We start from the raw sequence: 13631 nt of genomic DNA on the forward strand, positions 1-13631 counted from the left end.
ATTCTCCTGTCTCAGCCTCCTGAGTAGCTGGGACTACAGGTGCATGCCACCATACCTGTTAATTTTTGTATTTTTATTAGGGACGGATTTTCACCATGTTGGCCAGGCTGTTCTCCAACTCCTGACCTCAGGTGATCCACCCACCTCAGCCTCCCAAAGTGCTGGGATTACAGGCATGAGCCACCGAGCCCGGCTGCTTCACCTTTGAGCTAGGCCCCTCCCTGGGAGGTGGCAGTCATTGGAAGTGGGGCCCTGGGGACAGGTGTCCAGACTTCAGACGGAGAGCAGCCAGGCGAGGTCCCTGAGCTCTGCAGGGGGAGGTGCCCTGGGATGAGGGCAGTGAGCCTGAGGTCTGGAACACTCGAGCATGGTCGCCTCTGCAGAAGCCCTCCAGGAAGAAAATGAGCACTGCAGGGGGCCCCCACACGCCTGGGAGATTAAGGGCTGATACACTGCAAGAAAAACAAGAGCTGACTTCCTGGCGTGATCTTCTCATGCCGGATCAAATCAGGCCCGGCTCCTCTGATATGGGCTGCCAGGCGGCAGGCAGGAACACCCGGAGTCCTGAGGCAGTCTCTCACTGTGGAATGCTCCTGTCAGATGGCGGCAACCCTGGCCCCAGAAGAAAACAGGAGAAAGGACAGGGACACAGAGTGGAGCATGGCTGTCTTTGTGCTTCACCTCTGGTCTCACCCTTTGGAGAGAAAGAAGCCCTTTATCTAAAAGGCCAAGATGGGGCTGACTGCCTGGATCAAAACCCTCAGCGTCGGTTTCTGCAACCACAGGCCCCGCTGTGTGTCGCTGTAGTGCATTTGAAGGTGCCCGGACGAAGTGAGATGTATTCTATGTGCAAAATTCATGCCAGACTTCAAAGACATACTATGGAAAAAGAATGTAAAACGGCTGGGTGCAGTGGCTCATGCCTGTAATCCCGGCACTTTCAGAGGCCAAGACGGGCAGATCACGAGGTCAGGAGTTCAAGACCAGCCTGATTAACATGGTGAAACCTCATCTCTACTAAAAATACAAAAATTAGCCGGGCGTGGTGGTGGGCGCCTGTAATCCCAGCTACTCGGGAGGCTGAGGCAGGAGAATGGCATGAACCCGGGAGGCGGAGATTGCAGTGAGCCGAGATTGCGCCACTGCACTCCAGCCAGGGCAACAGAGTGAGACTCCGTCTCAAAAAAAAAAAAAAAAAAAAAAAAAAAAAAAAAAAAAAATTAAGGCATGCATACAAAGAGGGCATCTCTCCACTTTGAGGGCCTGGTGAGTCCTTCCCTTCGCCTGGCCCTGGATTGCTCCTTGGTGGACTGAGAGGTTAGAGATGAAACGATCCCTGGGGCTGCTCAGCCCTCTACCAGCCATGACTTTGTGCGGCAGCTTACTCACTCCTTGCGCCTGGAGCTCCACGCTGATGTGGGCAGCTGGCAGCTCACCCAGCTCAGGACCTGAGCAAGAGGTCTGATCAGACCAAAAACAGTGAGACTCTCAGCTCCAAGACTGCCGGACACAGCTGGGCACATGTGCAGCCCGGCCACGGTGTGACCACTTGGCAAGTGTGCCAGCAGTTAAGCCCTCTGGTGCCCACTCTCTCCTCCAGCTTCGGGGCTCCTGTGGGGAGGCATTCTTCTCCCTGCTGAGGCAGATGGTGGTAATTGCCTCCTTTGCCCCAGGAGCCGTAAGCTGCCAGGCGCCCATGTGTTCCTGATGAGGCGAGGCTTTGCTGTCTCAGGAAATTGCCCTGTTTGTACAAAAGCTCCGCTGCCAGACCCTTGGACCGAGGTTGAGTGAAGACCTCTTCCCTTCACTCCCTTGGCCCGCTGAGCAAAGCAGAGGTGCCCTCCTCCAGCTGGGCCTAGAGGAGCACAATCTGGCGGACTGGGGGTTCAAGGAAACAGCCTCCTTTCATTGTCTGCAGGTACGGGGTTAGGGGGCAGAGGCCGTGGCCCAGGAATCTGCAGGGCCACCTGGAGGAGGCTCTTTGGGCTGTGAGTCTGCCTAGCAAGTCTGATAAAAAGAAATGAAATGGCAAGGTCAGCCTAGAGAGAAGCGAAAGGCAGCACAGCTTGCCTAACCGGACAAGCGTGGGGAGGAACAGGTGCTCGTGCTTCCTTTTGGGACTTTTACAGGGAAGGTTTAGAGGAGGCAACTACAAAAACTCCAAAAAACAGAAAACAACCAAGCCTTGTGTGTGTTAAGAGAGCAGGCAGAATTCCTCATACTAAATGGCAAGAAAACATAGAGGGAGCCCCTGGAATCCTCAAAACCAAGGCTACCTTAGGGTATCTGTCCCTCACTCTGAACCAGCCCTTTTCCCTGGGAGAAGGGGACCCACAGCACCAGCCCCAGTTCAGCTGTAGGACTGGTGCTGGCGCAGTCCACTCCCCAGCCCCTGCAGCCACCTGGTGCATGAGCCATCCCTGCATTCCAGAAGTCTGCACCTCAGCCAGGCCTGCTCAGGAACTGGTAGACCCAAGGGCTCTGGGCCTCTCTGCCACCTTTAAGATAATAGCTATCCTTACTAGCCAGGTCTGGGGACCTGCAGCCCTATTTTGGAGAAGTGCAGGTCTGATGGAGGCAGCCAGCTAACTGTCCATGCCAAGATAATGACCCGTGTGGCCGCTTGAGAAAACGTTCTGCTGGCTGCACTGCAGCAGCAGGGGGCTGGTAGCATCTGGCACTGTTCACTGGTCAGAGGGAGAGAAAGGTTTATAAAACAAACGGACAAACACGAAAACGAAGGAACAAGCAGTTCTCATAGCTGCCTGATTTGTCTCTATTGTCAGGAAGCTGGAAAGGGGAGGTTAAACTGCCCAGCACACACAGCGGCTCATCAGACCCAAACTATTGTCTGAATGGCATTGCATAGATTTAGGAAGACTTCCTGAGAAGGAGAAGACAAGGACACAGTCTGGCTGAGTGGAAGGCTCTCTCAGCTATGTGTGCCCATCGACTCAGGGTACAGCAGTCCCACACTCTCTTGGGGTTCAGAACGTTTTGGGGGAACCTCCTCACTGTCTCCTCCCAGCAACTTTGAGACACAGCTGCCCTTGTACAGGAGCTGGAGTGTGCTCGGAGGCAATGGATTAGTAAGCACAGGGCAGGGATCCACGAACTCAGAGGACCTGGGCACCTGCTCTGTCTGCCTCACACCTCTTCTCAGGCAGCATGGGAGGCACTGCCTGGCCAGGCCTTTGCACAGCCACACCCGTCTCCATTCCACAGATGAGCCGCAGCTAACGTTACTCAGCTTTCACCAGCCCAGGTACCTGCCCGTCATAGCTGGATTGCTAGGTCAGAAGATCCCTGGGGGAGCACTTTGCAGGGCCGAGGTTGCGGATCACCTGAGGTCAGGAGTTTGAGACCAGCCTGTCCAACATGGTGAAACCTCGTCCCTACTAAAAATACAAAAATTAGCTGGGCATGGCGGCACATGACTGTAATCCCAGCTACTCAGGAGGCTAAGGCGGGAGAATCACTTGAACGCGGGAGGCAGAGGGTGTGGTGAGCCAAGATCGTGCCATTGTACTCCAGCAACAAGAGCAAAACTCCATCTCAAAAAAAAAAAAAAAGATCCAGGGGAAATTTGGCCTAGCAGAAAGGATGTGGTTCTTTTCCAAGTGGTGAGGATTCCGATTCCTTCAACCCTGAGTGGTGCCGGGCGCGGTGGGCTCAAGCCTGTAATCCCAGCACTCTGGGAAGGCCCGAACGGGCGGTATCACGAGGTCAGGAAGATCGAGCCATCCCTGGCTAACACGGTGAAACCCCGTCTCTACTAAAAACTACAAAAAACTAGCGGGCGACTGTGGCGGCCGCCTTAGTAGTCCCAGCTACTCAGGAGGCATGAACAGGAGAATGGCGTGAACCCGGGAGGCGGAGCCTTTGCCAGTGAGCTGAGATCCGGCCACAGCACTCCAGCCTAGGGTGACCAGAGCGAGACTCCGTCTCAATAAAAAAAAAAAAAAAAAAAAAAAAAAAACAACCCTGAGTGGTGCGTGAGAACAGAGAGTTGCAGTTAATGAAGGCAAACAAAACCATCTGCCGCGCGGGCAGTGACCATGGACAAGCAAGGCTCCCATTCCCAACACAAAATTGCCACCACAAAGGGATGGCTGGAGAAGAAAACCCTGACTGCCTTGAAGAAGTTCTCTATGGGTCTCAGGACCAGTGCGGAGCGGCTCAGCAGATAATAGCCTCTAGTGAGCTAAGGTGATACAGGAATCTGGAGCACAAGCCAAACGCCAGGCCACCAGCCTCAGATCAGAGTACCCTAACAGTCTGAAAAGGTCCTCACAAATATTCCATCAGTATTTGTCATGTGAGATACTTTTTTTTTTTTTCTGAGGTAGGGTCTCACTCTGTCACCCAGGCTGGAATTCGGTGAGTGGTGTGATTATAGCTCACTGCAGCCTTGACCTCCTGGGCTCCAGTGATCCTCCCACCTCAGCCTCCTAAGTAGATGGGACTACAAGCATGCACCACCATGCCCGGCTGTTTATTTTCTTTAGTCTGTACCAAATAATAATACCTCTAGGCCAGGTGCGGTGGCTCAAGCCTGTAATCCTAGCACTTAGGGAGGCTGAGGCGGGTGGATCACCTGAGGTCAGGAGTTCAAGACCAGCCTGACCAACATGGTGAAACCCTGTCTCTACTAAAAATACAAAAAATTGGCCAGGTGAGGTGGCTCATGCCTGTAATCCCAGCACTTTGGGAGGCCAAGGCAGGTGGAATCACTTGAGATCAGGAGTTTGAGACCAGCCTGACCAACATGGTGAAACCCTGTCTCTACTAAAAAAAATTTAGCCACACGTGGTGTCACACACCTCTATTCCCAGCTACTTGGGAGGCTGAGGCAGAAGAATTGCTTGAACCTGGGAGGCGGAGGTTGCAGTGAGCCGAGATTGCACCACTGCACTCCAGTGTGGGCAACAGAGTGAAACTCATCTCGGAATAATAATAATAATAATAATACCTCTAGTGGATGCTTGTAGAGCCCCTCACTCTGTGCCAGATGGTGCTTAGAGCAGAGGGTGTACCCAGAGGCCAGGGCCTGTCTACTCTGTGCAACCTGCACAGCCTGCCACCCCAGCTGGCTCTGGGCGGTGCCCCCAGCCACAGCCCCTCCCAGATCCTGCTCCCAAGTGTCTCTAACATCTAACAGAACAACAGGTTGGATTCTTCCAGTTGGTGTTGTCAGGATGCAGGCAATTTCCAATTTATTCTCTTTGCTTTGGAACATCGATAAATTTTACAGCTAAATCTGCTTTCCATCTCCTCCGCAGCAACAAGTGTCTTCAAACAAAAAATTAGAACCAACACATATTTTTGCTATCTTTGGATATTTTCCTAGACCTCTAAATGTCCCAAGCTTTTCAAGGCTGCAGACAGAATTGTGCTGTTTAGAATTCTGTGATCAATTAGCTTTTTTGTGTGTGACTAACGACCGATACCTCGTATGTGAAAAATTAGCACTGCCACAGCGATGACAATGAACACAGCACAGTCCCACCCTCAAAGTCCCTGGCGTCGGCCTTCCTCTCCTAGGGGGGTGAGGCCTCTGCCTCTGCTTTTGGGAAGAAAGTCCCCGCTATGGCCCAGGACCGCTATGGGTTGTCATCACAGGCTGTCACCTCACAGTCGTGGTGACAGGCTCAGGTTGCCACCAGGGGAAGGAGTCGGAACCAAGCCAGGCACTGTTTCATTTCAAACAGGGAATCCAAGAGTTCTCACTGATTTAACGTAAAACCAGAGAGGAGACAGCACATCCAAACAACATTCGGGAAGAGAGGAACGGACAGGAGACCCAGCAGCGAAGGCCAGTGCCATCCTCAGCCACCTCGCGCTCCTGACCGTCACCCAGCAGGCCTGGTAGGGCTTGCCTGGAACAGAGAATAGAAACCATGATCACTTCGGCCGGGAACGGTGGCTCACGCCTGTAATCCCAGCACTTTGGGAGGCCAAGGCGGGTGGATCACGAGGTCAGGCATTTGAGACCAACCTGGCCAACATAGTGAAACCCTGTCTTACTAAAAATACAAAAAATTGGCTGGGCGTGCTGGTGGGCACCTGTAATCCCAGCTACTCAGAAGTCTGAGGCATGAGAATCACTTGAAGGGGAGGCGGAGGTTGCAGTGAGCCAAGATCGCACCACTGCACTCTAGCCAGGGTGACAGTGTGAGACTCCATCTCAAAAAAAAAAAAAAAAAGGGGCCAGGTGCGTTGGCTCATGCCTGTAATCCCAGCACTTTGGGAGGCTGAGGTGGGTGGATCATGAGGTCAGGCATTTGAGACCAACCTGGCCAACATAGTGAAACCCTGTCTTACTAAAAATACAAAAAATTGGCTGGGCATGGTGGTGGGCACCTGTAATCCCAGCTACTCAGAAGTCTGAGGCATGAGAATCACTTGAATGGGAGGCAGAGTTTGCAGTGAGCCGAGATCGCACCACTGCACTCCAGCCAGGGCGACAGAGCAAGACTCGGTCTCAAAAAAAAAAAAAAACAAAAGAGAAAAGAAAAGGAAAGAAACCATGATCACAGCCACAGCAGACCTTGGGCAGGCTTTAAAAGTATGAGACTGGGCCAGGCGCAGTGGCTCACTCCTGTAATCCTAGCACTTTGGGAGGTCGAGGCAGGTGGAACACTTGAGGCCGGGAGTTCGAGAACAGCCTGCCCAACACAGTGAAACTCCACTTCTACTAAAAATACAAATATTAGCTGGGCATGATGGCATGCACCTGTAGTCCCAGCTACTTGGGAGATTGAGGCAGGAGAATAGCTTGAACCCGGGAGGCAGAGGCTGCAGTGAGCTGAGATCGTGCCACTGCACTCCAGCCTGGGCAACAGAGCGAGATTCTGTCTCTAAATAAATAAATAAAAGGATAAGGAGACTGAATTGAGGTCTCTTCGTTCTCTCTTGATGTTGGAGACAGAAGCCTCCTCTAGGTTCAGAGCTTGCTGACAGCACCAGAGTCCATCCTGGAGGAGGGACTGGAGCCAGCACAACATGGAACACCCACTTGGAAGAGACCCATTCGCAGCCCACGGGGCCTCAACTGCATGTCCTGCTCCACGGGAAGGCAGGACTGAGCGGCCTCCGAAGTGTCTTTCTGTGAAAACCCCTAGCGAACAGCCTGCAGGGTACAGGGGCAGTAAGGACCTGCTTGAAACCTGCTCCCATCAGAGGCAGAGCCGCTTCCCAGGGCCTGAGGACAGGAGGGGGTCCTGCATCTGGCGCTCTGTCCCCCATGACACAGCCTGCTTAATGTCCAAGAGTCCCACGTGAAGGGATGTGCAAGCTCGCCAGAGACCTTGGCCATGCCAGATCTGTCTTCTTATGTAAACACCTGCTTTTAACACTAAACAGCATCACTGGCCGGTAACAGCCAATGCTGCTCAGAGCGCCTGGAAGGAGCACTGAGAGGAATGGAATTTGTAGTGTGGCCGCGAGACAAAGCATTAGGCAACCTGAGAAGAAAAGGTGCAGTCAGGATTCGCCTCCATCCCTAGTTTATAGGTCCTGGGTCGCCACTGAGGCCAGTACTGTAGTGGGAGAGGCTGGGAGGGCTGTGGGCAGGACAAAGGGACATCTTCCAGGAGGATGAGCGGTTCCCCATGCCCGTCCCCCTCACGATGCTGCAGGCAACGGCCTGAGGCAGGCCTGAGACTGCTGCACAGCAGGGCCTGGAACTGGGTTTTTTTTGTTTTTTTTTTTTTGAGACGGAGTCTCGCTCTGTCGCCCGGGCTGGAGTGCAGTGGCCAGATCTCAGCTCACTGCAAGCTCCGCTTCCTGGGTTTACGCCATTCTCCTGCCTCAGCCTCCTGAGTAGCTGGGACTACAGGCGCCCACCACCTCGCCCGGCTAGTTTTTTGTATTTTTTTTTTTTTAGTAGAGACGGGGTTTCACCGTGTTAGCCAGGATGGTCTCGATCTCCTGACCTCATGATCCGCCCGTCTCGGCCTCCCAAAGTGCTGGGATTACAGGCTTGAGCCACCGCGCCCGGCCGGAACTGGGTTCTTGGAGCTGGAGGACAGCGCGGCTGTCAGCACAGAGACAAGACAAGGGAGGTGCAGAATCTTGGCAGATGACCCTGAGAGGAGGATGAGGACATGAAGGGACAAGGACCTGAGACCAATCATCTGTGCTATATATATTTTTCTTTAAACAAATTTTTTTTTTTTGGTAGAGACAAGGTCTTGCCATGTTGCCCAGGCTGGTCTCGAACTTCTGGCCTCAAGTGATCTGCCTGCCTCAGTATCCCAAAGTGCTGGGATTAGAAGCGTTAAGCCACTGTGTCCAGCCTATCTGTGCTGTATTTTCAGGAGGGGTGAGGATAGTCCTAAATTTATATGGCATAGATGATGAAACTTTCAATTAGAAAAACCCCAGCTTCCTGAGGCTCTCCAACCCAAAACAAATCCCAGGGGTTAAGGCCCCTCTTCGAGCATCTCAAGGTTCCAAGCCACCACCCAATTCTAACAAGAAGTCTGGTTTGTGTCTCACCATCCTTTCTAGCTCTTAGCCTTCCCTCCCTGCAACTTACTGGGAAAACAAGAGGCACAGCCAAGCCCACAGTGGCATTCCAAAACCACCTTTTCAAAAATTCTAATGGTGAGATTATTAGAGTGCAAAAGGTCTGGCCTAACCCACTCCATCTTGCTTTTTTTTTTTTTTTTTTTTTTTTTTTTTGAGATGTCGCCCAGGCTGGAGTGCAGTGGTGCGATCTCGGCTCACTGCAAGCTCCGCCTCCCGGTTCACGCCATTCTCCTGCCTCAGCCTCCCGAGTAGCTGGGACTACAGGCGCCCACCACCCTGCCCGGCTAATTTTTTGTATTTTTTAGTAGAGACAGGGTTTCACCAAGTTAGCCAGGACAGTCTCGATCTCCTGACCTTGTGATTCGCCCGCCTCGGCCTCCCAAAGTGCTGGGATTAAAGGTGTGAGCCACCGCGCCCGGCCTCTATCTTGCTTCTAATCTCCAAGCTGTCCTTGTTCGTTCCTGGGAATAAGCTGAACTAACTTTGGGAGAAGCTTACAGTTTAACTGTTTAACTTTGAAACAAAGATGGTAACAGCACTTTCCGGAAATAAACCTCCTTCTTGCCTGGGGACCAGACTGCCTTTGCAGGACTAACAAATTAGCCACGAGAATTGAAATTATGGTTTAGGAGTCATGCAGCCAGAGGCCACAAGATTCTGAACCTTCCCAGTTGCTCCTAGGGATGACATCACTGTTGTAAAACCTAAGAATGGTGCTTGAGATATTTTTCAGACCCTGCACTCTATGGATCAGCTGGCACCATCCATCCAGACTGGCTCATCTGGTCTTGTGGCCCTCACCCATGAAACCAACTCAGCACAAGAGGCCAGCTTCAACTCCCTATGACTTCATCTCCAACTCCCTATGACCTCATCTCCAACTCCCTATGACCTCATCTCCAACCTGACCAATCAGCACTTCCCACTTCCAGACCCCCTACCCATCAAATTATCCTTAAAATTCCCAGTCTCTGAATTTTCAGGGAGACCAATTTGAGTAGTAACAAACTCCAGTCTCCTGTTTAGCCGGCTCTGTGTGAATTAAACTTTCTATTACAATTCCTGTTTCGATGAATCAGCTCCATCTGGGCAGCGGGCAAAGAGAGCCCTGGCGGAGTTACAATGCCATCCTGAAACCATGCTCTCAGATTTTTAACCAGTCAGCCTTTTCTTCCAGCCATCGAATTTGCTCAAAAACTGAAAACAACTAAGCCAACATTTCTCGTGGTGAATTTTCTTTCCTATGTGACAGGTGAGTTTTGATTTCCAAAGGGAATCATAAGTGTCAGGTACATGTTTAAATCACTTTTATTCCTTGCTTTCTTACATTGTTTTTGTGACTTCTATTATTGATGTTTTAATAGAAGTGAAAAGGGATGACTAAGAAAAAAAGGGGAGTAAAGAAGGGGATTAAAATGTAATGGCATCAAAAAATTACACATTGGGAACTCCTGAAAAATAGTGCCTCTAACATCTGTATCTGGCATCAGCCACACCTAGTTGCTGGTAAGTCAGGTTACACTTGACCTCACTGGGTTCACACAACCAGGCTCCCGAGGAGAGAACAGGGACTGGACATGAGAGAGAGCACATAAGAAATGGGCACAGTCTCCATCATCTTTGCCTTTTAATATAAGATTTGGTTTCATCATTTCTGAGTGTAACATATTTCTTCTAAAAATAGAGCTCTCTGCTTGTCTGAAACTTCTTAGCCTTCACTGGGAGGTGAAGGGGAATAAGGCTGACCGTAATTCTGGGGTGACGTTGCCAGTTTCATAGTCATAGATAAACTTTTCAAGGGATCCTGGATGCTCACAGCAAGGATGAGTTCATTTCAAATCCATGGTACTGAAGAAGCATGACAAAGCATTTCAAGGCCCCATCTGTGCCTGGTGTGGCCTCCTGAACGCATCACTGACCAAAGGCAACCACAGCTCACAGGGCACCAGACAGCAGCGGCCCCTCTCCCAGGAGGCACAGGAGACAGGATGACCCCGCACACATTTACCAGAAGACGACAGGGTGCTCTCCTAACACACTGCTTAAAAATGTGTACAAACACAAGATGCAGGAATGCAGGGCCGAAGATGTTAAACTCTTGCCCCGGGCCAACGCAGACCTGGATTTAATATCATGGAACTTGCTGGGATTTTCTCACAATACAGATTAAGAGTCAGAATCTCCCCCACCCCTGAGGAAGAGCCTGGTTAGCTCCTGAATCCAAAGATGCCCTTGATGTATCCAGTGAGGCCACTCTTGGTCTTCTGTTCCAACTTGTCCTCAAGGGGTGGGAAAGCCACATGGTTGAGGGCCAGGTCAAAGAACAAAGGCTTGCAAGGGATGGGCTGGAAGCCTGGTGGGAAGTGCACAAGGTTGGCTTGCTTGGTGACAAGGGAAGGGTCCAGGCAGAATGTCTCAAACCGTTCAACCAGAGGCTGGAAGTCAAATCAGAGACGTATGTAGGCATCCGTCACAGAACACCCTTGGTGAACATTTCCTCAGTGCCGACTGCCTGGTTCAGAGCTTTACAGGCGCCATCTCACTCAATCACTCAATCCTGACAGCCTCCTACGAGGAGGGGCTACCACATCCCTGTCTTGCAGTCAGAGTCACTGAAACCCAGAGAGGCTAAGAGAGGGGCAGGCTAGGACTGGGGTACAGGTCTGCTGGCCATGTTACGAGTTAGAGCTCCTACCCACGGGTGCTACTCTGTACAGGTACAGGTTCCTCAACCCTCTTCCCGGGGATGATCTGACATCTAGGAAGCTTTATGCAGGAAGCGTTGAGGTTGGGTAAGAGAAGGGAGGGAGGTGGGGGTTTCCTTAGAAATTTAGGGTCCACTGCTCTACAATGAGCATGTATTTCTAGTTTGTTACTAATCCTGCTTTGTAATCCTCAAAAACTACAGCCCAGACTTACCTTATTGTCCTTGACTTGGGAAGAGGAGGTCTCTGTTTGATGAGCATCGCTTCCATCTGAAAGTTTCATAGGGATTCAGTAAGAACAATGATTTATAATAGCACACTACTCACAAATGAGGCCTATCACACAGGTGGCCCCTACATCCCAAAAGCAAAAGGAGCCAGTACATGGGGAAGCCAGTCCTGTCTCCCGCTGAGAAGTGGTGGAGATAAACAGATCAATCCCAGATCCAATGCTGTCGGCCCAGTGAAGCCAGCACAGTTGCATGAGGACAGTAACAGGGAGAAGGGCCAGTGTAACAGTGCATCTCGAAATGCTTCTGCACGATCTGATGCCCAGCTGGCACAAGTAAAGGCCAGGAAAAAGAAACCTCTTACAGATGAACCGAGACAACCCTTTCAACCTTAAAACAGTAGTGTGGGGTGTGGGAGAGAAGGGGAGTGGCAGGAAGGAAAGTCTGGGGATACAAAGGCCAGGCAGGGGGCTCACCAAGGATGGCTGCGGCCTGCAGGGAGCACTTCTCCGACCGCACTTGAGTGATGAGCTCTTGCACGTCAGGTAGGTCCTGTAAGATTCAGAAAACGTGTACTCCCGAGTCAGGGCCAGGTCAGAGCACACCAACCTAACCTGAGTTAAGCGACCCCACTGGTATTTTCATAGGACTTTAGACTTTCTAAATGGTTCTCCCTATTAGAACAAAACAAAACTAAAAATGCTAGTCTGTTTTAAATGGGAAAAGCTATGCCACGGCTTAAGTAATAATGCCTGGAAATAAAGATGATGTTGATAATATTAATAAATTTATCATACACTAAAACAGTGTGCCAGGCATTATTCTAAGCAGGTTACATAATCACTAGCTTAACCTTCTCAATAATCCTGAGGCAGTTTGCACTCCCATTTTACAGATGAGAAAACGGAAGCATGGAGAGGTTAGGCAATGTGCCGGCCATGCCCCCAAGTGGCAGCGGGCTGGGGTAAAGGGCTGTGCCATCTGGCTCAAGGGCCTTCGTCATTACATCCCACTGCTTCAGCGAGGGCGATGAATTTTCCCGGCCTCAGTCTGTTGCTTGGCATATTGGGAATGACCCGAGAAGGTCTGGATACCACAGAACCCTTCCCACCTCCATTCTCTGACACTTCCCCCACAAAGCAATTCAGCACATGAAATCAGGGCCACACTGGTTTGCACCGTGTCCCAAGATGATATTCCACGGTGGTGACGCTGCCACGCCCGTCACCCCCACCTGCCCACATCCCTCTGCTCTTTCCTAACTCTGCCTTTGCATGGGGTCTCTTTTACTTCTTCTGCATCCATAGGTGGGCTCCTGCATGCCAGTCTGTGGCTACAACAAAACTACAAGCTCTCTGAAGGTAGAGAGCTCTTCTCCACCCCTCTGAGCTTGCACAGGATCCAGCAGCTCCTACGCTGGCATGACCCCATCAACAACAGGAACCTGTGCTTGCTTTTCTAAATGGTCTCTACTTGTCAAATATACATGGATTCCTTAGACCGGCTGATGTTGCAACAAGTTCTATATCATCACAGTAGGCCACAAGCTTAAGAAGCTAGTCGTCATTCAATAATCAGTAAAGCGCCAGGCATGGTGGCTCACGCCTGTAATCCTAGCACTTTGGGAGGCTGAGGTCAGAGGATCACTTGAGGTCAGGAGTTTGAGACCAGCCTGGCCAACATGGTGAAACTGTCNCGAGTAGCTGGGACTACAGGCGCCCACCACCCTGCCCGGCTAATTTTTTGTATTTTTTAGTAGAGACAGGGTTTCACCAAGTTAGCCAGGACAGTCTCGATCTCCTGACCTTGTGATTCGCCCGCCTCGGCCTCCCAAAGTGCTGGGATTAAAGGTGTGAGCCACCGCGCCCGGCCTCTATCTTGCTTCTAATCTCCAAGCTGTCCTTGTTCGTTCCTGGGAATAAGCTGAACTAACTTTGGGAGAAGCTTACAGTTTAACTGTTTAACTTTGAAACAAAGATGGTAACAGCACTTTCCGGAAATAAACCTCCTTCTTGCCTGGGGACCAGACTGCCTTTGCAGGACTAACAAATTAGCCACGAGAATTGAAATTATGGTTTAGGAGTCATGCAGCCAGAGGCCACAAGATTCTGAACCTTCCCAGTTGCTCCTAGGGATGACATCACTGTTGTAAAACCTAAGA

The 13631-nt window shown here is 51.1% G+C and overlaps 1 long non-coding RNA gene across 1 annotated transcript; it reads right to left on the minus strand.

The window, feature by feature from the left end:
* Positions 1–10143: 10143 nt before the first annotated feature.
* On the minus strand, positions 10144–13120 carry LOC108537372 (uncharacterized). The gene is made up of 3 exons (XR_001887775.1): positions 11947–13120; positions 11455–11510; positions 10144–10970 (listed from the first exon to the last, which is right to left on the minus strand). It is a non-coding gene; the product is annotated as an uncharacterized LOC108537372 (long non-coding RNA).
* Positions 13121–13631: the final 511 nt, after the last annotated feature.

The sequence above is a fragment of the Rhinopithecus bieti genome, unplaced genomic scaffold (genome assembly GCF_001698545.2).
Source record: "Rhinopithecus bieti isolate Rb0 unplaced genomic scaffold, ASM169854v2 scaffold_13400, whole genome shotgun sequence".
Taxonomy (NCBI): Eukaryota; Metazoa; Chordata; class Mammalia; order Primates; family Cercopithecidae; genus Rhinopithecus; species Rhinopithecus bieti.